Raw genomic sequence first — 22,475 nt, 5'->3', positions numbered from 1 at the left:
TCATGGATCCACCTTGTTCGCTTTGTCACTCACAGTATTGTGTCAAGGAAGTTTCAACCACTAATATAGACCTCAAGATTAAAAAGGGTTGTATAAAAAGATCAGCATTTTTTTTTCATAATAGCACCACTCTTGGCTATATGATGTCCCTACGTCCTAGGAGAGCAGATAGACAGGTATTGTTGATGGGACGACTCGTTGAACATGCCACTAGGTCTACACTTAGGTGGGTAAGACCCTGTACACACAAATCCTGCCCACCAGAGAACAAACGCTTGCCACAGGGTAGCAACTTGACCCAAGTGCCCTCCACTTCACCAGCACTGCAGACTCAATGCCCTCTTGTATATAGGGGGCAGTATTATAGTAGTTATATTCTTGTATATAGGGGGCAGTATTATAGTAGTTATATTCTTGTACATAGGGGCAGTATTATAGTAGTTATATTCTTGTATATAGGGGGCAGTATTATAGTAGTTATATTCTTGTATATAAGGAGCAGTATTATAGTAGTTATATTCTTGTATATAGGGGCAGTATTATAGTAGTTATATTCTTGTATATAAGGAGCAGTATTATAGTAGTTATATTCTTGTATATAGGGGCAGTATTATAGTAGTTATATTCTTGTATATAGGGGCAGTATTATAGTAGTTATATTCTTGTACATAGGGGGCAGTATTATAGTAGTTATATTCTTGTACATAGGGGCAGTATTATAGTAGTTATATTCTTGTATATAGGAGCAGTATTATAGTAGTTATATTCTTGTATATATGGAGCAGTATTATAGTAGTTATATTCTTGTATATAGGGGCAGTATTATAGTAGTTATATTCTTGTATATAGGGGCAGTATTATAGTAGTTATATTCTTGTATATAGGGGGCAGTATTATAGTAGTTATATTCTTGTATATAGGGGGCAGTATTATAGTAGTTATATTCTTGTATATAGGGGGCAGTATTATAGTAGTTATATTCTTGTATATAGGAGTGGTATTATAGTAGTTATATTCTTGTATATAGGGACAGTATTATAGTAGTTATATTCTTGTATATAGGGGGCAGCTTTATAGTAGTTATATTCTTGTATATAGCGGGTAGTATTATAGTAGTTAGATTCTTTTACATAGGGGGCAGCTTTATAGTAGCTATATTCTTGTATATAGGGGGCAGTATTATAGTAGTTATATTCTTGTACATAGGGGGCAGTATTATAGTAGTTATATTCTTGTATATAGGGGCAGTATTATAGTAGTTATATTCTTGTATGGGGTAGTTTTATAGTGGTTATATTCTTGTATATAGGGGGCAGTATTATAGTAGTTATATTCTTGTATATAGGGGCAGTATTATAGTAGTTATATTCTTGTATATAGGGGGCAGTATTATAGTAGTTATATTCTCGTATATAGGGGCAGTATTATAGTAGTTATATTCTTGTATATAGGGGCAGTATTATAGTAGTTATATTCTTGTATATAGGGGGCAGTATTATAGTAGTTATATTCTCGTATATAGGGACAGTATTATAGTAGTTATATTCTTGTATATGGGGGCAGTATTATAGTAGTTATATTCTTGTATATAGGAGGCAGTATTATAGTAGTTATATTCTTGTATATAGGAGCAGTATTATAGTAGTTATAGTCTTGTATATAGGGGGCAGTATTATAGTAGTTATATTCTTGTATATAGGGACAGTATTATAGTAGTTATATTCTTGTATATAGGGGACAGTATTATAGTAGTTATATTCTTGTATATAGGGGGCAGTATTATAGTAGTTATATTCTTGTATATAGGAGGCAGTATTATAGTAGTTATATTCTTGTATATAGGAGCAGTATTATAGTAGTTATAGTCTTGTATATAGGGGGCAGTATTATAGTAGTTATATTCTTGTATATAGGGGCAGTATTATAGTGGTTATATTCTTGTATATAGGGGGCAGTATTATAGTGGTTATATTCTTGTATATAGGGGGCAGTATTATAGTGGTTATATTCTTGTATATAGGATCAGTATTATAGTAGTTATATTCTTGTATATAGGAGAAGTATTATAGTAGTTACATTCTTGTATATAGGGGGCAGTATTATAGTAGTTATATTCTTGTATATAGGGGGCAGTATTATAGTAGTTATATTCTCGTATATAGGGGCAGTATTATAGTAGTTATATTCTTGTATATAGGGGCAGTATTATAGTAGTTATATTCTTGTATATAGGGGGCAGTATTATAGTAGTTATATTCTCGTATATAGGGACAGTATTATAGTAGTTATATTCTTGTATATGGGGGCAGTATTATAGTAGTTATATTCTTGTATATAGGAGGCAGTATTATAGTAGTTATATTCTTGTATATAGGAGCAGTATTATAGTAGTTATAGTCTTGTATATAGGGGGCAGTATTATAGTAGTTATATTCTTGTATATAGGGACAGTATTATAGTAGTTATATTCTTGTATATAGGGGACAGTATTATAGTAGTTATATTCTTGTATATAGGGGGCAGTATTATAGTAGTTATATTCTTGTATATAGGAGGCAGTATTATAGTAGTTATATTCTTGTATATAGGAGCAGTATTATAGTAGTTATAGTCTTGTATATAGGGGGCAGTATTATAGTAGTTATATTCTTGTATATAGGGGCAGTATTATAGTGGTTATATTCTTGTATATAGGGGGCAGTATTATAGTGGTTATATTCTTGTATATAGGGGGCAGTATTATAGTGGTTATATTCTTGTATATAGGATCAGTATTATAGTAGTTATATTCTTGTATATAGGAGAAGTATTATAGTAGTTACATTCTTGTATATAGGGGGCAGTATTATAGTAGTTATATTCTTGTATATAGGGGGCAGTATTATAGAAGTTATATTCTTGTATATAGGGGGCAGTATTATAGTAGTTATATTCTTGTATATAGGAGCAGTATTATAGTAGTTACATTCTTGTATATAGGGGGCAGTACTATAGAAGTTATATTCTTGTATAGGGCAGTATTTTATTTAATTGTCTTAAAGGGTAACTGAACGTTCAACAAACTTCTGACATGTCATAGCGACATGTCAGAAGTTTTGATTGGTGGGGGTTCGAGCACTGAGACCCCCACAAATCGCTAAAACGAAGCTGCAGAAGTGCTTGTGTGAGCGCTCAGCCGCTTCGTTTCTGTTTGGCTTTTTACAGAAATCAATATTACGGTGTACGGGCTCAATAGAAAGTTCTCCGCTATATCGGATTTCCGGAAAAAGCCGAACAGTAACTGTAATGCCCCTTGTTTTATCTTATGGTGAATTTTACAGTTGGAAGCAAATTGACTGTTTACAGATCTTGTAATTGTCCAAAAAAGTTCCTACATTCTATAACTTCCCAGATTGTTTATGGGGCGGGTTGAATGTAACAGATGGCGATGAGTCGTCCTGCTTATCGTTCCTGTACTCTAGCAACATGAACTTGGTCCTACAGCTTCCTTCGTCCATATTCCCCTCGTATCTCCATCCCCCACTGCTTTGTGCCCACGTCTTAACCCTGTGATAATGTTCCCAGACGTCAGCTGTAATCTAATGAGTATAATCTCATCTACTTGTCCTCTACCACCGGATTTAGCGCACATTGTCCCGTCCCACCAGCAGCTATTGATGTTGGAGTCACGCTGTGTATGAAGAACGCGGCTCAGCGGTGCGCTCGTATGTACTTCATCTCCTACATACCTGTGATGGTGCCAAAATAAGTTACGGCATTCGTGAACAATGCAAATTTCTCCTTGGTGTTCTCTGCCTCCCTGTGTCATGCTCAAGCCTTGCACTAACTATAGGACAATGTATCCGTTTTTTTCTTAATGTTGCAAAATGATGTCACACTGTTCCGTTGTATCGGTACCGCTACGCACGCATTTTCCTCGGTCTATGTGCGGTCTTGTGTTGCTCCACACAGCAGTGGATATATGTGTCCTAACCGGAATATTTGCTAGAAGAGAGACGCATCTTTGGCTTAGGGAATCAAGGCCTTGATGGCCGGATTCACACGGGTCGGTTATGCTGCGTAATATTACGCAGCTTATACGATCTAGAACCCGCAGCACATTCTGGTGCAGTTTTTCAGGCGGAATTTATACTGCGGAAAGCGGCGATAGTAAAAAAAAAAAACCTGCGCACTTACCTCGGCCATGACCATGGCGAAGCGTCCCTCTGACGTCTGCAGTTCTGCCTCCTAGGATGACGTTTCATCCCATTTGACCGCTGCAGCGGTCAAATGGGATGAATCGTCATCCCTGGAGGCCAGACTGGACGCAGAAGCAGAGAGATCTGGGTAAGTATAATCTTGTTGTTTTTTCTAAGTTGCAATTTTTGCGGCAGAATGGCAGCTTTTCCGCTGCAGAAATCGCAACACCTGCTATTTGTTGCGAGTTTTACCTCCCCATTAAATTTAATGGGGAAAATCCACAACAGAAAAGCAGCGAATCCGCACCGTAGGGCAATTTATGAGCACTTTTTAAAAAAAAATTAAAATACTGTAAATCTGCAGTATTTACACTACGTGCGAACCCGGACGAAGGGTTATGGGATTATACATGTCATGTTGGTCAATACAAAGCTTAGGATGGGAAAGGATCGACCCACAGTCTGTGCAAATACCAAGAGGTCATGGATGGACAATGGCCGCTCTGATCTCTGTAAGACATGTGATAGTTGTATATATATCCTCTTGTGGGTTCTTCTATATTCAGGGTCCTAAGCTGTAAATGTATTGACTAAAGATTAAGCAACCAGCCTCCATTGATCATATTAAAAAAAAAAATATTTATTTTTTGGGGGGGTCGTTTTTGGAAAGTCGTGCATAAAATTCTGTGGATTTGCCCATACCAGTCCCTCATGTTCACATATGTACATTTCCCATTGTAACACATCACGAGCAATGCTCCTATTGAATATTATTGTTTACTTTGGTCGTCCTGGGTAACAGACGGTTGCCAAGGAACCTTAGAATTGTCTGCGGAGAAACTGCCCATGATAAATATCTCTGTTTCCTCCTTGACAAGTTCGACCTTTATTCTGAGCAGTAAAGGCGAAAAATAATTCTGTACTTTCACCTGATGTCTTCTTACACATACCAATAAATGTTTCCGTCAACGGTAATGTCCACTTTTGAGAGTACCGCTGTACAGTTTATATATAGAAACCTACTCTACATAAAACGTGAAGTCACATTGTACATACATTACTTATCCTGTATTATACTCCAGAGCTGCACTCACTATTCTGCTGGTGGAGTCACTGTGTACATACATTACATTACTTATCCTGTACTGATCCTGAGTTACATCCTGTATTATACTCCAGAGCTGCACTCACTATTCTGCTGGTGGAGTCACTGTGTACATACATTACATTACTTATCCTGTACTGATCCTGAGTTACATCCTGTATTATACTCCAGAGTTGCACTCACTATTCTGCTGGTGGAGTCACTGTGTACATACATTACATTACTTATCCTGTACCGATCCTGAGTTACATCCTGCATTATACTCCAGAGCTACACTCACTATTCTGCTGGTGGAGTCACTGTGTACATACATTACATTACTTATCCTGTACTGATCCTGAGTTACATCCTGTATTATACTCCAGAGCTGCAATCACTATTCTGCTGGTAGAGTCACTGTGTACATACATTACATTACTTATCCTGTACTGATCCTGAGTTACATCCTGCATTATACTCCAGAGCTTTACTCACTATTCTGCTGGTGGAGTCACTGTGTACATACATTACATTACTTATCCTGTACTGATCCGGAGTTATATCCTGTATTATACTCCAGAGCTGCACTCACTATTCTGCTGGTGGAGTCACTGTGTACATACATTACTTATCCTATACTGATCCTGAGTTACATCCTGTATTATACTCCAGAGCTGCACTCACTATTCTGCTGGTGGAGTCACTGTGTACATACATTACATTACTTATCCTGTACTGATCCTGAGTTACATCCTGTATTATATTCCAGAGCTGCACTCACTATTCTGCTGGTGGAGTCACTGTGTACATACATTACTTATCCTGTACTGATCCTGAGTTACATCCTGTATTATACTCCAGGGCTGTACTCACTATTCTGCTGGTGGAGTCACTGTGTACATACATTACATTACTTATCCTGTACTGATCCTGAGCTACATCCTGTATTATTCTCCAGAGCTGCACTCACTATTCTGCTGGTGGAGTCACTGTGTACATACATTACAATACTTATCCTATACTGATCCTGAGCTACATCCTGTATTATACTCCAGAGCTGCACTCACTATTCTGCTGGTGGAGTCACTGTGTACATAGATTACATTACTGATCCTGTACTGATCCTGAGTTACATCCTGTATTATACTCCAGAGCTGTACACACTATTCTGCTGGTGGGGTCACTGTGTACATACATTTCATTACTTATCCTGCACTGATCCTGAGTTACATCCTGTATTATACACCAGAGCTGCACTCACTATTCTGCTGGTGGAGTCACTGTGTACATACATTACATTACTGATCCTGCACTGATCCTGAGTTACATCCTGTATTATACACCAGAGCTGCACTCACTATTCTGCTGGTGGAGTCATTGTGTACATACATTACATTACTTATCCTGTACTGATCCTGTGTTACATCCTGTACTGTACTCCACTACTGCACTCACTATTCTGCTGGTGGAGTCACTGTGTACATACATTACATTACTTATCCTGTACTGATCCTGAGTTACACCCTGTATTATACTCCAGAGCTGCACTCACTATTCTGCTGGTGGAGTCACTGTGTACATACATTACATTACTTATCCTGTACTGATCCTGAGTTACATGCTGTATTATACTTCAGAGCTGCACTCACTATTCTGCTGGTGGAGTCACTGTGTACATACATTACATTACTTATCCTGTACTGATCCTGAGTTACATCCTGTATTATACTCCAGAGCTGCACTCCCTATTCTGCTGGTGGAGTCACTGTGTACATACATTACATTACTTATCCTGTACTGATCCTGCGTTACATCCTGTATTATACTCCAGAGCTGCACTCACTATTCTGCTGGTGGAGTCACTGTGTACATTCATTACATTACTTATCCTGTACTGATTTTGAGTTACATCTTGTATTATACTCCAGAGCTGCATTCAAGATTCTGCAGGTTGTTATTGGAAACAGTCAATTTTATTAAAAGACACCCTAAATGCTTAGCTGAGCTGGTATAATGAAGGGGGACAGTAAGTTTTTCCCTACGTCAGATTACTATGCAGTGCCTGGTATCAAGATGACACTCACACAATGCAAATCACCAGAGCAAGCTCTGTGCAGACACTGAACAAGCAGGGAATTCTAGAAGATTCAGCCCAGAAGCTTGTAACATAGTGAATGTGCCACATTTGCATCTCAAGTCTCCTGCTTGCAAAGCCACAGGTCGGAATTATTAGAAACCTTATTGTCAAGTGCTGTCTAGTCGTTTTTTACTCCTGCCGTCTGTATGGAGAGCGTTTCTACAGAACTTCTTGTCTTCTGTTTGAGTCTTTGGTCTTTTCAGGGGCATGTTCATAGAAACTTTTACATATTTTTGTAATCTTTTTAGGAATTTTTATAGAAAAGTTTACATTTGTTTTTGTATTTTTTTTATGCAGCTGTACATGACCGTGGTCTATTTATATGGAACCCCTAGGACATATGGTTTGGTATCAAGTTTGATAAGGAATAATTAAGACCCTGTTAAAATCTTTACGGATAAGTCTTCCATCTAATTACTCACTTTGGGATTTATATTGATGCGTTTTGATCCTTGTCAGCCTATGTGTAATGGATCCCCGGTGACCTGGATCCTCCGAACTCTTCACAAGGGTCATGTTGTATCAGCATAACACACTGTTTTCAAAAATATCCATTATTAGTCCCAACAGTCCCTATGGTCATTTTCCATAAAGACTGAAAAAACAAATCTTATCTTTTTACATTTTTTATTTTTGATCACCTAAATTATATTTTATCTAAGCAGTTGTCTATAATCTATTGTCCCCTGTGATCAGCCGTTTCAAGTCAATGGAGGGTCTGACTAATGAAATTCGAAGAGATTAAAGGGGATTTACGACCTCTAAAAATAATTGTTCCTGGATTCTCACGTTTTAACTATAATTTCGGCACCATTCTGGATCACCGGGGCCCCCCACCATTGGATATGTTGTCCAGGGTCACGTCACGTAAACATGACAGCCAATCACAGTGACGTGTTGACCACAATGACATCACCAGGACGCGGAAATTCAGAAAAATCCCTGCCATCTCTGATTATTTCCTTATCTCCAATATCTCCAGTGCTCAGAACCTCTTGGAACATTTACATTAATAGATATGAATGATTTATTAACCGGCGATCATTAAACACTGTTTATTGTTTTTTCATAAAAATGTGTCCAAAATTCTGTGCTGATTAATTTCCTAATATATCTTTATTATGGTTGGAGCTTCATTTTTCTGATACAGAGGTCCAAATCTCGAACGTAGACATATTCTGGCTGCCTGCAACCACTAGGGGGAGCTTTCTATATATGATCGCAATAAAAAAACTATTGGCTGCTCCTAAGCTCCCCCTAGTGGTGGCTGCAGACAGACAGAATTAAATGATATAACTCTTATGACTATGCAGAAGATTTGGAGCTCTATCAGAAAAACGAAGCTCCAAACACTAAAAAGATAAATGAACAAATTAATCAGTGCAGAAATTCGGCCCTAAAAATTAAATAATGTTAAAAGGTGGAGATTCACTTTTAGTTGTAGTCACCCTTTAAAAAGAAGGTGTAATGCCCCCACTACCAGATTAGTGTATTCAGCATTGGATGTTATCGGAGCCGCCAAGCTAAATGAAGCCAAATCCCCAATCAGCCGGCATTATATCCTCTCGTTTTCCACGAGCCGCTATTCAGGGATATCACCGACAGATCCAGGTCAGTAAAGTATCTGCTTGTTTCAGGCAGGAAATCTAGAAAGAATTGTATCCAGCTCTAATTCCCTCACCACCTGCAGGCATGACAAGTCCCATTACGGAGAACACGAGTGTAATAGCGGGAGTCCTGCCTCCTCGAGTACGGCAAGAAGAGACGAGACGCATGATGAAGGCAAATACAGTCACAGCAAATAAGAAACTCACTACTGATAAATTCGTTAGGGAGTAGATTGATTTAAAGGAACATTCCAGGAAAAACTGATACACTGTGTTATGCCTAGTGCAGGGCCTGAGGGGGCGGGGCATGACTTCTATCCTTGCTAATCAGGGAGATTCCAAAGATGGGAACAAAAAGTTCTTCCTTTTTCTTTAGGCCCGCCCATTTATATAGGACACGTCTCCAACCTACAGCATTAAAATCACAAAGTACATATGACCCCCTTCAGCACATCCCAAAATAAATACAGACCAGACACCCTAAGTGTATAGGCCCAGTCCTTTATGCAGACACCAGACCCCCTCTTTATACAGACCCCAGACCAGATCCTGCTGTTTACAGATCCCAAACTACCCCTTTACAGACCGCAGACCCGACGTTTAGCTCATCCACTCTCATCATTTCCGATGTTTTGTAGTGTATATCCCTTTAATTATGACTATGCTGGGGGGCAAATTGGCCAATTTTACTCCGCTTACATTCAGGGGTGATTGCAATTAACTTAGGGTGTTATTTGTAAATCAATAGTGACCATCAGCTCTACATACCAAACAAATCCTCATTTCTCACCTTCCTGGACCCCTGTGACATGTGGGGTGAAGGTAATGGGATATCGGGGTTTACTTGTGGACAGCAAAGAGAGTGGATTCTATACATTACAAATCCTGATCATCCTGGTTTATGAATATAATACCAGGACAACAGTTAAGACTGACACACATGGAGCTACTAGTGCGGGATGTTACTCTGTGCGTCAGGCTCTGCGTGGCCATTAGGGATTGTCACCAGATCCACGATAAGTAGGAACAGCAAAACAAAATGGTCAAGAGGTCAACATTTTTGGGAACGGTAAACCAGAACAATGCTCGGGGCCGGTGCTAAAAGCTAATGATAAATGATGAGAAAATAAAACATTCAAACATCAAATGTGTGAAAATCTTAAAGGGGGGAAAAATCAATATCGTTGAGCTGTGATGGGAACGGCGCGGAGCGATGGTGATATTCTGTATGAAATGACTTCCATATTGATTAACCATAAGTATCAGGCGCGGGGGTGGAAATTCTGTACATTAAATCAATTAATGAAATGGAGACTAGGCAATCTCGAGATATTAAAAAGCAAAATATTATCAGAGTACAAAGTACCGGTCAATTGCATGGCAAGCGTACAAATGGAGTCATAATCCGCCAGATATGGACATTAGCCGCACATTAAACGTCAATTCGATCAAATATTCGTTACGCGCCATCTGGAACGGAGGAGAAAAAAATATTGATTGCTCCGCCTGGAGCTGCCATGTTTCTACAAGAGTTCAGATCTGACTCCTGTGGCCGGATGTCCCTATTATGTGGTGCATGGGTCTCAAAATGGTGTCCATAACCCTAGGAAACATCTAATCATGCCATTGGAAAGCACATGGGTGATACACAACATTGGCAGGCAGCACTGGGTTGTCTAGTACTTTCTATATATGCTACTAGGGTATATGGACATCATAGAGCGGATCCTCTGCTAATAAAGAGTGGCTCAGTTTAATACTATGGCCACCATGTAATACTAAATTTTCCCTGTAGATGCCACTGTAGGGAATATTAATGGCCAGCTCAGCTTCCTCCAGAGATCGGTTTAGACGATCCCTTTGATCTGTCATTGATAAATGCTGGATTATCAGATATTATGGATTGTCAAATGGTCATAGAAACCTTAGACACCAATCAATGGAGTACTTAACTTAGTGCCGGACTATCAGAATTTCTTCACTATCAGATTTCAGTTTAAAGGAATTGTACTTGTTAGGCTGGGTTCACACGTGGCGGAATTTCACTTGAATTCCGCTGCGGACACTCCGCAGCGTTAATCCGCAGTGGAGCCGTTTCTCCATTGACTTCCACTTTAATTTAGAAGTGTTCGTTTAGACGTTGAGTAAAATTCCGCTGCGGAGCATAGGCTGCGGAGCGGAATTTGGTGTCCGCAGCATGCTCTGTCTGTTGCGGAGCAGTGGCGGACTGGTTGCGGACTCATGGCGGAATTTCTCCATTGACTTCAATGGAGATTCTAAATTCTGCAATGAAGTCCGCAGCTGTCATGCACATGTTATGTGTGCTGCGGAAGTCAATGGGGCTCCCGGAATTACGGGAGCGTTGCTAGGCGACGTCAGTAAATAGTCACTGTCCAGGGTGCTGAAAGAGTTAAGAGATCGGCAGTAACTGTTTCTGCACCCTGGACAGTGATTACCGATCCCAATATACAGCAACCTGTCAAAAAAATAGAAGTTCATACTTACCGAGAACTCCCTGCTTCTTCCTCCAGTCCGGCTTCCCAGGATGACGTTTCAGTCTAAGTGACGGCTGCAGCCAATCACAGGCTGCAGCGGTCACATGGACTGCCGCGTCATCCAGGGAGGTAGGGCTGGATGCCGAAAGAGGGACGCGTCACCAAGACAACGGCCGGTAAGTATGAAATTCGTTTACTTTCACTAGGGAAAGTGCTGGCCCTTCTCTCTATCCTGCACTGATAGGGAGAAGGGAAGCACTTTTTCCGCAGTCCGCAGCAGCTAGTCCGCATCAATTTACTGCACATTTTGGGCAGATCCGCAGCGTAATCCGCAACCCGGATTAGGTGCGGCATTGATGCCGACAGTTGCGGAGGAAATCCGCCACGTGGGGGCATGCCCTAAAGGAATCATTTTCTGATATGAAGTCAGCGCTATCCATGCTTTTTGTCAGAAAAAAAAAATACTGACGTCCCTCAACGTGCTGACCACGGAATAGAACTAAGGCATAGAAGTCTTCCAATATGGTGGTCATCTTGCTAGTCCATGGTGGAGCTGGACATCAAAATACTTAGCAGATATTGATACATAGTGTAAAGATATGTTACTTACCTACCAGAGATGTCCTTTAAAGGGATCCTTGATTTAAAAGGGATGTGGTCCCTTTAATTTAGGCCATCTGCAAAGTGCCCTGTCAAGGGAGAGCGAGTTGCTGGAGTTGCACCCATTGTACCACTCCTTCTGAAGGAGATGCCAGAAAAAGGGGAATCGGGTTACTCAAGAAATTGCAATCTGAATGCTGGTGGTAATGGTGGTGGTGGGGTAATTAATATGCAAATTGAAAATTTTTGGGTTCATCAAGCTTTCCTTTTACCCATTATTCCCCTTTAATACGTCTGAAACAAGTAAATTACAAATATGAATTTTGATTCCATAAATTTGCATTTGTGACCATGGTTACCGTGAAAGGCGCCGTCACTTCTCTCTGCTAAATATAGTGATTAATTATACTGGGAACAAGCGTAGGAGACGCACGTGAATGTTCTCCGATGAGGCTGTAAGGAAAGTTGCAAGATTTTTCTTTATCGTGGTGGACCTGCCGACCTACTCTCCTTTTCCGGAGGACCTGTCCCACATTACAGGAGACAGCCTATTGACATGAATAGGCACTGTGTAATACTTAATTTCTCCTGTGGTGGCACTGCAGTGAAATTGAGCACTTACTGCCAGGTTTTCCCACCGATTACACCGGATCGCTGGGGGTTCTAGCGAGGGGACACTCTGATTACTATTATTGTCCAGGGACCCTTCTAACAAGTAGGGATTGTCCAAAGTAGAGATCCCCTTTGGACAACCATATACTTCAGTGAACACCCTACAAGGTTAGAGTTCCTCTTCTGATGACAGATAATTGTTGGGGCTTCTTGCAGTGACACCACCACACACAGTTTGTCACAATGCCATCTGCCGAGTTCCGGTTGTCCAGAAATTGGATAACCCTATAAAGAACTATCCATGCACCACCAGATTTTTCTGGATCAACCCAACGTTATAGGTGATCAGTATTGCATAGATTTTTTTACAATGTTGTGTCCGCTGGATTCAGTTCCAGTAGGACACACCGGATTTTCTGCGTTTTAGCTGCATACGCTATAATATACCTGTTACATTTCTGGAAGAACCGTACATCAGTTACAACTCTCATTTCTCTTCTGAATATTTTGGTTCACATATAGTGCCTTTGTTTGTAGAACATTTCACATCTTTTGTGCTTCGGTAATTCTCCGACACATTTTTGTTTATATTATAGTGACTTCCAATTAAAAAACCAGCTCCTCTACATTAAGTATCATCAGTATTATGCTTCCACATCAAGCTCTCTTCTTGAAGCTCCCCCATAGTGCATTCTGTGGGCTGCATACTTCCGGTTGCCTAGCAACCACTTGTCTTCTGGTGTGGGTGACTACCATTTGATTACATGTAACTATGTACACTGAAGCGGTCACAGGAAGTTCTATCAGCCGTACATTATTCTGCCTCTCCATACTGCACAGGCTTGTATGAGGTCCTTTCGGAGGTTTCTTTTTCTTCTGACAGCTAGAAACTTCTTCTTCGGTTTAGTGATATCTGTGGTGACCGGTTTGCTGAATGCAGACATCCCCCCTTTTTTTTTTTCCTGCAGTAGTTTGTGATTTTTTTGTCTTTTTTTCCTCCATTCTTTTATTGATCTGTGCTGTGTGGAATTGCTTAGCATCATCGAATTTTATGAGTTCTGAATCTTAGGCTGGATGAGGCTATTGAAGAGCCGTTCTGCTGTCGGCCGAGGCCGTATCTCTCAATTGCCCGTATCGATTTGGCTTGAAACTTGCAGGTCTCTATTCTCATCAATTATGCAACAAACGCTAGAAATATAGAAAATCAGAAATTCTTTTTCATCTTGTTTAATTAATTTGAAAAAATGCACCTTTTTTTACATATGAAAAATCTGTTTTGATCTTCTATTCCGTCATTCAGTAACAAACATTCATGTTTGCATCCAAAAGCTGAAAACCCCTACAGACCCGTTACTTCTCACAGCTGAGGGTTTGCTACACTTATATCCAGTCAAATATGCATTTATAGAACTCCAATTCTAAAGCCAAGGTGTTGGGACTCTTTTCTTCTCGTAATGGCTCATGAACACGGGCAATTACGTAAAACAGACTCATAGAAGTGTACGGACCCATACTGTACCTATGTATGAACTTATCAGATGTCATATTTAAGAGATATTTATTCTCCTGCTTCTTGGGGAACATTCCTCCGAAATACAGTGCCATATGTAGACGACACATATGGTGGCACACAATTGTCTACCGCTCCGTATTAGGGAACTATAGGGACTTGGTGGCACACGATTGTCTACAGCTCCGTATTAGGAAACTATAGGGACTTGGTGGCACACGATTGTCTACCGCTCCGTATTAGGGAACTATAGGGACTTGGTGGCACACGATTGTCTACAGCTCCGTATTAGGGAACTATAGGGACTTGGTGGCACACGATTGTCTACCGCTCCGTATTAGGGAACTAGAGGGACTTGGTGGCACACGATTGTCTACCGCTCCGTATTAGGGAACTATAGGGACTTGGTGGCACACGATTGTCTACCGCTCCGTATTAGGGAACTATAGGGAGTTGGTGGCACACAATTCTCTACCGCTCCGTATTAGGGAGCTATAGGGACTTTGTTGCACACGATTGTCTACCGCTCCGTATTGGGGAACTATAGGGACATGGTGGCACACGATTGTCTACCGCTCCGTATTAGGGAACTATAGGGACATGGTGGCACACGATTGTCTACTGCTCCTTATTAGGGAACTATAGGGACTTGGTGGCACACAATTGTCTACCACTCCGTATTAGGGAACTATAGGGACATGGTGGCACACGATTGTCTACCGCTCCGTATTAGGGAACTATAGGGACTTGGTGGCACACGATTGTCTACAGCTCCGTATTAGGAAACTATAGGGACTTGGTGGCACACGATTGTCTACCGCTCCGTATTAGGGAACTATAGGGACTTGGTGGCACACGATTGTCTACAGCTCCGTATTAGGGAACTATAGGGACTTGGTGGCACACGATTGTCTACCGCTCCGTATTAGGGAACTAGAGGGACTTGGTGGCACACGATTTTCTACCGCTCCGTATTAGGGAACTATAGGGACTTGGTGGCACACGATTGTCTACAGCTCCGTATTAGGGAACTATAGGGACTTGGTGGCACACGATTGTCTACCGCTCCGTATTAGGGAACTAGAGGGACTTGGTGGCACACGATTGTCTACCGCTCCGTATTAGGGAACTATAGGGACTTGGTGGCACACGATTGTCTACCGCTCCGTATTAGGGAACTAGAGGGACTTGGTGGCACACGATTGTCTACCGCTCCGTATTAGGGAACTAGAGGGACTTGGTGGCACACGATTGTCTACCGCTCCGTATTAGGGAACTATAGGGACTTGGTGGCACACGATTGTCTACCGCTCCGTATTAGGGAACTATAGGGAGTTGGTGGCACACAATTGCCTACCGCTCCGTATTAGGGAGCTATAGGGACTTTGTTGCACACGATTGTCTACCGCTCCGTATTGGGGAACTATAGGGACATGGTGGCACACGATTGTCTATCGCTCCGTATTAGGGAACTATAGGGACATGGTGGCACACGATTGTCTACTGCTCCTTATTAGGGAACTATAGGGACTTGGTGGCACACAATTGTCTACCACTCCGTATTAGGGAACTATAGGGACATGGTGGCACACGATTGTCTACCGCTCCGTATTAGGGAACTATAGGGACATGGTGGCACACGATTGTCTACCGCTCCGTATTAGGGAACTATAGGGACATGGTGGCACACGATTGTCTACTGCTCCGTATTAGGGAACTATAGGGACTTGGTGGCACACGATTGTCTACCGCTCCGTATTAGGGAACTATAGGGACATGGTGGCACACGATTGTCTACTGCTCCGTATTAGGGAACTATAGGGACTTAGTGGCACACAATTGTCTACCGCTCTGTATTGGGGAACTATAGGGACTTCTGTGTGCCACCATACTGGCCCCATGCACTTTGCTCTGCGGCGTGCGAGCTCACATATACCACACATGAATCTATGACGTCATACGTTTTACAAAATTGGAGGTACACTTTAAATCCATTTGTATTTCTGCTGCCCTATGACAACTCTGCAGCATTGTGGATCATCCCAATCGAGTATGACTGTGAGATGTGCGACTTTGGTTCAATGGGGCATTTGATATCCATTTAGCCAAATTATAGGCTCGCTGGCCCAATGTCAGAGCATATGTAATTATTCAGCCCGTGTAATTGCTTATGAGACTGGATTCCGCGTTCTCCCGCCTTGATAGTAGACGTCTCCCTGCCAGCATTCATAAATTGTCTGCTCGTCATTAATTGATGATAGCGGGTCACGTAATCCTACTGCAACTGTAAAAGCAGGACATGAAAGGATCAATCGACCATCGTGGCCAGAGAAATAACAAATTATGGTCCAGGGAACGTGTACTCACTGTCATTTAAAGTCACAAAATCATTTCATATGGGTCAATTTCGATCCTTTGTTCCCAGAGATAAGCGGCTGGTAGACTACACCCCCCTATGGAAACAATATGCCCAACAGGCCAGGCAGAATGTGCCCATAAACATGAGATGACAGTTGGCTGAACCGCCAATTTCAGCGAGACCGGATGTGTATGGGGGTGTACTGACTTTCCCCCGATTGCAGATATCGGGTGAATGAAGGATCGGGCATGTTGGATTTCAACATGCACGATCCTCTGTTATTCAGCATCCACTCCCCCCAATGAATACACACGCACGCTGGGCGAGCCGAGTATGCGGGAGTCGGGAAGAATAGCTGCGTACAATTTTTTTATTCGATTTTGTGTACCCTTAAACATTTTATGATCTGTGTTTGCTGTCACTGAATGGAGACCTTTTTATTGTTCAGTCCCAAAGGATAAAAATCTGTCCTGGCAATGTGGTGCTTACACAGGTGATATAGACCTGTTATAAGACGGCTCTGATGACTGTAGGGGTATGTTCACATGGCTTATTTTCAGCCGTTTCTGGGCCATAAAAGCCCCTGAAAAACGGCTGAAAATACGGAAGCTGAACGCCTCAAAACATCTGCCCATTGATTTCAATGGGAAAACGGCGTTTCATTCCGACGGGGCATTTTTTTATGTGGCCGTTTGAACAAACGGCGCGTAAAAAAAAAACGCCCCATAAAAAAAAGTACATGTCATTTCTTGAGCAGTTTTTGGAGCCGTTTTTCATTCGGTCAATAATAAAACAGCTCCAAAAAACAGCCGTAAAACAAACGCATCACAAAACGCTTGATGCTTTAAAAACGCCTGAAAATCAGAGGCGGTTATTTCTTGAAAACTTTTTATAGGAAATGACCTACGACCCTTATCTGTCCCCAAAAATAATAGTAAAATCCATAAACATTGGATTTCATACCAGTCTGACCGCCCCCGGCTACCAATCCTACATCTCTATCTTTTATACGATATTGCTTACGGCTTTATGCAAATAAATAAAAAAATGCAAATTAGTTTTTCGATTACATTTCTCCCAGTCACATGTGGTAGAAATGTCCGCATCTTTCCATCGCTTCGATCCAAGCGCCTTCTTTGTTGCGCCGGTTTTCATTAATCTTTAAGTGTCCCGATTTATGTTGCAGCTGCAGAACCCCCGCTCCTCGCTGCTCGACTAATTCCATGCCGGCATCTGATTCCCCAGCAGATAACTAATTACATTCAGTCCGACCGGAGAGGCCATGCAATATTAATTCCAATCACTTGCATCTTGAAGGTCATTTTTGGAGGGTTACCGCAGCTGATGACATTAACCCATTACAGCTATAGGGTTAATGTCAAATTTTAATGTGCCGATTTTATGATTTACACTGACCTTTCACCTGGGACAATCACACCCAATATCAACCCCCATACCCTGCCCACTACGGAATTAAAAAGTATTGAGGTTATCAGGGTGGAGTTTCCTTTAAATTAACCCTTTCTTCTATTACTTGATGTATTGGTCAGTGTGAGAACTCATTTCCTTTGTATGGGAATATATCAATAGGTACAAGAAGGGTCTGATTCCGATGTAAAACGAATTCATAGCAACCAGTGGTGATCAAGATCAGGTCCTTATGGAGTTATGCTAATAAAAAGGGGCGGGGCTGTGACAACTTCATTCATTGTTCCTGAACAGTAGAGTATTTCAGGTTTATTACTCCCCTTGCCGTAATCCAGTACTTTTCTACTGCTCCCCGTCTGCATCTCTATGCTCTTCTCTCTTGGCTGTGTCTGGTCACCATGGCAACTGCCACACTCGATGACGTCATAACTAGTAGTTTAACCCTTTTGGTCTCCAGGCATTGACCAAATCTCGCGTTGGTTTCCTACTACTATCAGTATTTCTTTTGCATTCAACAATGGACTACGAATCTTCGCTACGTCTTGAACATTGCGTCCCTCTTTTCCTGATACTGACCTCAGCTTGGTCTCCTGGTTATATCTCGGCTCTTCCCTAGAATATAACCACCTTCCTGGTACTGACCTTGGCTATCCTGTGACCTTCACATCAGCATCATTACCACATTCGTCCCGAATATCTACAGTGGCGCATCTACCTCCAATAATTGACTTATCCGGGGGCTAGAGCCTTGGGTTACTGACCAGTAAAGTCCTAACCTCCATGAGGGGATCATAGGTGAAGAACGGATGGGTTCCTTAGAATCTCCACCTGTCTTAGTCAGCGCCAATGCAATTGTGACAGTAGAGTTTCCACTATCTTGTTGACTTCCGAAACAAGGTGGCTCTCTAGGCATACCAAAGTAATGTTCCTTTAATCCAGAACAGATAGTCCAGGTACCAGATTACCAGAAAACTGTCCAATGGTCTGGTATACAGGGAAGAATAATGCATATAAGTCCGAGGTCAGTCATGTTTGTCACGGTCGCAGGGTATGTGGACCCACTAGGCCGCTCCGCCGTAGCGGGGAGGCAGCTGACCAGGTCACAGTCTACACGAAAGTCAATAGCAGATAGCAACACTTGGGTACCTGAACTAGTCCAGACAGTGGCTGTGGTTTCAGCACGGATGGAGGCCGGTGCGGCAGGTAGCGCCAGACGTGGCGGGCAGTATCCGATGTGGCAGAAGACACTGGATGTGGCAAACGACACTGGATGTGGCAAACGACACTGGATGTGGCAAACAACAGCAGGTGCAGTAGACACGACTCTAACACTGGTAGGCACAGGAACAAGAACAATACGGGATACAGGAACGGGTAACGGCACGGGTAACAACTGGAACTGGGAAACACTAAGGGACCATTTGCAAGATAGACTGGGATAGACTAACAACGCTCAGGCAAGGATCAGAAGGCCTGGGGCCTTCTTATAGACCAGGAAATCATGGCAGTTGATGATGATGATAACGATTTCCTTCGTGCGCGCGCTGGCCCTTTAAGGCTGTGCACGAGCATGCGCGCGCACCCTACGGGACACAGCAGAATGTAGCGGAAGTGAGCGCTGGCGTCTCTTAGGAAGGAGATGGGGTGAGTAAACCCGACGGCCCGCGGCCATGGACGCTACAATGGTCAGGGTTGAATTATATTCATAGGGGCTGGAGACCTATTAGTGGCTGTGGTAGAATCGTTTTCCCAGTAGAAAGTCTTGTATCTCACCCAATATTATTTTTTTTTTTCACTTTAATAAACCTTCGTTGGAAATCGGAACTTCATAAATCTCCAGTCTTGGTATAAAGTACTTGTCTGGCAAGTAATGAAGAGACCCTGTCACAGCGCCCACATCCATATACTTAATTTATCTGAATAATACAGTCCATGGATTATCCGAAGGAAGAGCGAGTCCAGGAGGAAGGACCAGTTAAGAAGTATTTCTAATTAAATATGAATTTGGGATACTGGGAAATACCTGGCTCAGGTTGAGAAATAATCCTCGGGCCACGTACATTATGCATTAGGTTTATTTTAACAAAAGCGCGGCGATGACGACTTTGTAGATATGAACGCTTTTATGTTACTGAGCTCAGGTCTTTATAGTATCAGTCTTTGTATTACTCCTTCTCCTAAATCTGAAACATAATTGATACCATTTAAAATGATTGAAATTTGTATTGTATCGCCTTGGGCTTAAAGAGATATTCCAGGCGGGAATTGCTTTTGACAGGGCTTGATATAATTATTTATTTTCATTAAAGGGGAATTACACCTCAATTTGACATGTTGTATTGACAGGTCGGAAGATAGATTGCTCTTGCCCTTAAAGGAAATCTCCTGGACAATCCCTACTTGTTAGAAGGGTCCCTTAATAAGGGTATGTGCACACACACTAATTACGTCCGTAATTGACGGACGTATTTCGGCCGCAAGTACCGGACCGAACTCAGTGCAGGGAGCCGGGCTCCTAGCATCATACTTATGTATGATGCTAGGAGTCCCTGCCTCGCTGCAGGACAACTGTCCCGTACTGTAATCATGTTTTCAGTACGGGACAGTTGTCCTGCAGCGAGGCAGGGACTCCTAGCATCGTACATAAGTATGATGCTAGGAGCCCGGCTCCCTGCACTGTGTTCGGTCCGGTACTTGCGGCCGAAATACGTCCGTCAATTACGGACGTAATTAGTGTGTGTGCACATACCCTAATAAGCTGATCACAAAGTGTCCTCCTGCTGGGACCAGCGATCAGCTGTAATCTGTGGGGAAACCTGGCAGTAAGTGTTCAATTTCCCTACAGTGCCACCACTGGAGAAATTAAGCATAACACAGTGCCCATTCATATCAATGAGTTGTCTGTGTAATGCAGGACTGGAAAGGTCCTCCAGAGCGACAGATGATCTTTTCAACCACTCTGGCCAAGAGATGAGGATCCTGAACAAAAGACTCCCCCCTCTATTATTTCAGTATTCCCTAATAGTACACCAATTTTTGGGGGTTGTTCTCCATTGATGTTTAGGAAACTTATTACCAGGCCACTAAAATGTCAGATTGGAATGGTCTAACTGGCTCCCTTTTTTTTATCTATCCATGGTATAACTATACACAATGGAAGTTTAGGTGGACACAATGACATTTTACCCCATCATAGCTCATGGCCGATGTGTTGCATTATGCCCATCAGCTAATAGGGTATGATCCAACATGGCCAAGGGGCTATGGACAGGACAACCCAAAGCAATGTTCAGTCCTGTTTCCACAAGCTAATGGTGAAGCACCAATAGATATGGCGCTATATGTCAACATGATGTTATGACCTGGCCAAGAAGTGAATGACGTATCAGAGCTGTTGAGTGCGTCTGAAGATCAGAAGCTCTTGATTTAGGAGACATGTAGGACACTCTCATTCGGATTTTACCATCTTTGCTTTTTTCATTGAGTATCCGATGTCTCACCCACCATAGGTCTCGGGAGAACTTCTCACCATGTCTCACCCACTGTAGGTCTCGGGGGAACTTCTTACCATATCTCACCCACCATATGTCCCGGGAACTTCTCACCATGTCTCACCCACCGTAGGTCTCGGGGGAACTTCTCACCATGTCTCACCCACTGTAGGTCTCGGGGGAACTTCTTACCATATCTCACCCACCATATGTCCCAGGAACTTCTCACCATGTCTCACCCACCGTAGGTCTCGGGGGAACTTCTCACCATGTCTCACCCACCGTAGGTCTCGGGGGAACTTCTCACCATGTCTCACCTACTCTAGGTCTCTGGGGAACTTCTCACCATGTCACATCCACCATAGGTCTCTGGGAATTTCTTACCATAAATGGGTGACTCTAGTTTAGATTTAACATTCATTCTAATGAAAGTTCTGAGAATCTAAGGAAGAAAAGTGTCAGTTCCTCCCCAATTAAGTATTTTAATCCCGACATGGGACTGAATCTGCTGAACATCAAACCAGCACTTCATGTTAATTAGTCTTGAATTAAAAAAGAGCACGGGGGGATAATTCATCTGAGATGTCGGGAAGGTTTAGTTGAACATAAGTACATAAAAGACTTAAAACAAACTTGGCACGCTTGATGAATCTTCTACCAATACGTAAAAACCATGATTCTCATTGACCAGATTGGAAGATCTAAATCACGAAATAAGGTCGGGAAGAAGTCTGTAGATATGAAGAGGTGTATAGCTTATTTTTGATCCTAAGATAGTTAAGCATTATGCTTCCAACATAATAGGCAAATGAGGGTATAATAGTTGGACCACGAGAAGGGTTCAAAACTACTTCCCCAGTCATGGATTATGAGATATATAACCAAAAGACACAGCATGGATCTGAAATGGCTCAGAAAAAGTAAGGTGCGGCCATCAGCAAGCATGTATTCAAGTATGAGCCAGATCCTAGGGC

At 42.1% G+C, this 22,475-nt stretch overlaps 1 protein-coding gene and 1 long non-coding RNA gene across 12 annotated transcripts in view; one reads left to right on the top strand and one right to left on the bottom strand.

Moving 5' to 3' along the window:
* TRIM9 (tripartite motif containing 9) overlaps positions 1-22,475 on the top strand; it is a 71,041-nt gene that overhangs the window by 11,527 nt on the left and 37,039 nt on the right. The gene's annotated exons all lie outside the window — the stretch shown is intronic.
* Positions 7,840-22,475, bottom strand: part of LOC142664780 (uncharacterized) — a 38,920-nt gene continuing 24,284 nt past the window's right edge. The window contains exon 3 of the long non-coding RNA XR_012851375.1: positions 7,840-7,934. This is a non-coding gene — a long non-coding RNA (uncharacterized LOC142664780). The remainder of the gene's footprint in view (positions 7,935-22,475) is intronic.

This window comes from Rhinoderma darwinii, chromosome 12 (genome assembly GCF_050947455.1).
Source record: "Rhinoderma darwinii isolate aRhiDar2 chromosome 12, aRhiDar2.hap1, whole genome shotgun sequence".
Classification (NCBI taxonomy): Eukaryota; Metazoa; Chordata; class Amphibia; order Anura; family Rhinodermatidae; genus Rhinoderma; species Rhinoderma darwinii.
The sequence above is the reverse complement of the archived record's forward strand: the minus strand, read 5'-3'. Positions and strand labels throughout refer to the sequence as shown.